Below are 3,785 nucleotides of genomic sequence, written 5' to 3' on the forward strand. Positions count from 1 at the left end.
CCCTCCTCCTCAGAGTTTTGTGTATCACAGGGGACAGCAGTTCTGGAGAGAACAGAGTGGCATCACTTTATCACTTACTACATACCAGGTACTGTGCCAGGTGTTAAGCACATCAATGCCCCCAAGAATCCTCATCTGACTCTGTTTAATCAGATGGATACCAAGAGGTGGGGATGCACAGATGTGTGCAGGAGCACAGAGGACAGCCCAACCACATCTGACTGTGTAGCAGCATCTCAGAGGTGACATTTGAGCCAGGTCTGAAGAATGAGCATTTGCCAGGTAGAAGGGCTTCAGGGAGGACAATAAACATGTGGGAAGGAGGATTCCATGTTTAAGGATGTGGGCTACTCCCCAGGCTGAAGTGCCGATGGGATACAGGAGCTGCCAGGCAAGCAAGCAGATGTGCAGTTGGAGGTGCAGAGATGGGCACCCAATTATGATGACTCTGCTCTGCCAAAACCAGGAACATGGGCTTGATCTTACAAGTAACAGCACAACTGCAGAGATTTTCTTGAAGACAGGTGACATAATCAGTTTCGGTTTTTAAGAAGATAATGCTACTTAAGAGGCCATTCACACAGTGCAGGCAAGAGTGGAGTGCCTGAATTAAGGCAGGGGCAGAGGGAATGAAGGGACTGGACTTGGGAGATATTTCTGAGGTAGAGTCCATTAACAAGGTTTGAAAATCAATGGAGAAGATGGCGGCGGAATAGGCAGACGCTTCCCAAGGCTTGTCCCAGAGCAAATAGAATGAGCAGCTGAAACTAAGAACACCCACCCCGAACTGACGAAGTATACTCAGCTGGTGAGACAGTTTGCAGCCAGGAAGGGCAGAGTTCCCCTGGAAAGGTAAAAACCAGGGATCTGGGCAGGAAAGTTTGCCAGACCTCCGAGCCCAGAGGGTCACAGGGAGACCGGGGGCACACAGCTGCGTCTCTTGGGACAGGCACAGCCCCTGACTGTGGAAAGGAGATCCAACTACAGTGGGAAGGCCAGGGAGGGTTGGGGGGAATGACGGGGGTGGTGGTAAGAGATAAACCAAAGGACTTGTATGCATGCATATAAGCATAACCAATGGACATAAGACACTGGGGGGTAGGGGAGGACAGGGGATAGTGAAGGGTGGGGAATAAAAGGAGACATGTAATACTCTTTGTAATACGTTAAGCAATAAAACAATAAAAAATAAAAATAAATGAATATCAAAAAAATAAATAAAAATAAAACAGTGGCTGACATGCAGAAAAAAAAAGAAAATCAATGGAGTATGAAGTGTGAAAGAATGGGATAAAGTGTATCTCTACGGTTTCCTGCTTAGAAGATGGATGATAGTAGATGGTGATATTATGAACCAGGAAATGACAGGAGAAGGCCCATAAAGGAGGTGGCTGGAAAAGAAATGAGCTTAATTGTTGGACATGCTAAGGTTGAAGAACCTTCAGGAAATCTGGTCAGAGAGATTGGAAGGCAATCAAACAGAAGGAGTCAGGCAGCAGGGCCACAACAGGCTAACTGGGAGTCATGCTTAAGTCATGACGTAAATGTCATAGACAGGAAAAGCGAGAAGAGAGCCCTAGGACATCACCCTCTAAGAGGAGAAGCTACTGAAGGCAACTCAGAAGATCAAGTCAGAGAGGACGGAGAAGCAAGAGAGGCTGGTGTGCCAGAACTCGGTGCACAGAAACCCGAGCAGGAGCATAGGGGGCTCACCCACTTAGAGTAGCTAGAGTAGAGCCACTACAGGGAAAACAGTCATGATGGAGCAAAGCTGCATTCCTCAGGCACCAGAAAGATAAACACTATTTTAAAAAGGTTATGCAGAGCAAAATAAAGTAAGGAACCCTCAGAGTGCAACAGTCGAGGGTTAGAAACAGTGGAGGAAAGGGAGGGGAGACTATACTCTCTCTTGTGATTTGTGTTTGTGATAAGAATCTAAGCATGTTAGAGCCAGGGAGTGTTAGGGTTGAACCCTGTATACTTTCTGGTAGTATGATCTTGAGCAAATTAACCTCCCTAAGACTCAGGATCCTCAGAGCAGTGATAAGACTTAAATTAGATAAACACAGAGCCCAGATAGAGCCTGGCCCAAGGCTGGCATTCAATACATGTTGGGGATAGCTCCTTATGAACTCTCAAGGGGCCATGTGCTTCAATTGTTGCCTGATGTGGAGGGATTAAAAATGGATTTATTTCCTTGCAGTGGCTTCATGAGGGAGAAACCAGGTTTGGGGCATAAGTCCTGGCACCAAATGGAGCAGCAAATAAGCCAGTCCTCTCTTTTTCCAAGGGAAAATAAAAGTTGATAAAGAAGTCAAAGTTGGAATGAAAATTTCCCTAAGAGTGTTGTAAATAAAACACTATAAAACCAAAAGTCTGGTAGAAGTTGTCATGGATAACCTGAGAATGGAGGGAGATGTTGTGGAGACAGTTATAAACATGTTGGTAGCATGGTTTGGGGTACCTGTGTGTGTAGATAATCATAAGTATTCTGCAAACAGTAAAGGACCTCTGTTAACCATGCAAGGACCCAAGGATAGATAAAGGTAAAGGGTCCCAAACTTTCTAACAGATCATCAAGGGTACTCAGCAACTCTGGAGCCTAGATTGCTGAGGAGCACACTCAGGATGGAATAGCAGATTATCGCTGACACTCAGGGACAACAAAAGGGATCAGACACGTTGGGAGGAAATAGCAGGGTTTCAAGTGTACCAAGGAACTTGCAACAGTCTTACAAACACAGAGAAAGAACAGCAACCATCAGTTAATGAAGGGAAGAATCTTATCCTAAATTCTCCGGGACAGTCTCACTTCCAAGTATTTTGTTGTACTGTCCATATAATACAATATTCCTGAATGAGCAGTTTTTGTTGGACTATTACTGAATGCATCAAGTCAGTAGACATTAAAATATACATCTGCTACTAGCAAAAGATGATGTGCAAAAGAGAAAGATGCCCACAGTGTTGAGTTTAGGGAACAAGCTGGTTAGAACAAAACACTGGGTACAATTCAACCCGACATTTAAAGATATGTATACATGTCTGCAGATGTAGAAAAGAATGTTGAAGGAGCTATAGAGCTACAGTGTTAATGAAGTTTGTTTTTGACTAATGAAATTATAAGTGATTTTCATTTTCTCCTGTATACTTCTTGTGTTCATTGAATGGTTTTTATAGTTAGCATCACTTAATTTTATAATCCAATAAATGGAGATATTTTCATTTCGATAATACAAAAAAAAAAAGATTGAAAGTTGAACAAGATGAAGAATCACAATTATTTGTGGAAGTCAATCCACATCTCTACCTGCCCAGATGTAAGCCTGTGAGCACAGGCTTCCCAGATGTGTTAGAACATAACACTGATAGACTAGGGTAAGTGTCATGGTAATGAATATTTCACTCCCCTGGGGTTTCAAGTTTTCCCTTTCTTATCAAAATGCTCACCTTTAGAGATTTATAATAGGAATTATCATTCATTAGATCTAAAATTATTTTAAATAGCCCTAACTACCTCAGCTCAGTGGATAGAACATCGGCCTGTGAACTGAAGAGTACAGGGTTCAATTCCAGTCAAGGGAACATGCCCTGGTTGCAGGCTCAATCCCCAGTAAGGGACATACAGGAAGCAGCCAGTCGATGATTCTCTCTCATCATTGATGTTTCTATCCCTCTCTCACTCTCCCTTCCGCTCTGAAATCAATTAAAATATATTTAAAAAAGAAAAGGATTTTAAACATAACCAGGCTTTCTTTCCTCCACTTCCTTTTCTTCTCATGATC

This window comes from Myotis brandtii, unplaced genomic scaffold, assembly GCF_000412655.1.
Source record: "Myotis brandtii unplaced genomic scaffold, ASM41265v1 scaffold29891, whole genome shotgun sequence".
NCBI classification, from domain to species: Eukaryota; Metazoa; Chordata; class Mammalia; order Chiroptera; family Vespertilionidae; genus Myotis; species Myotis brandtii.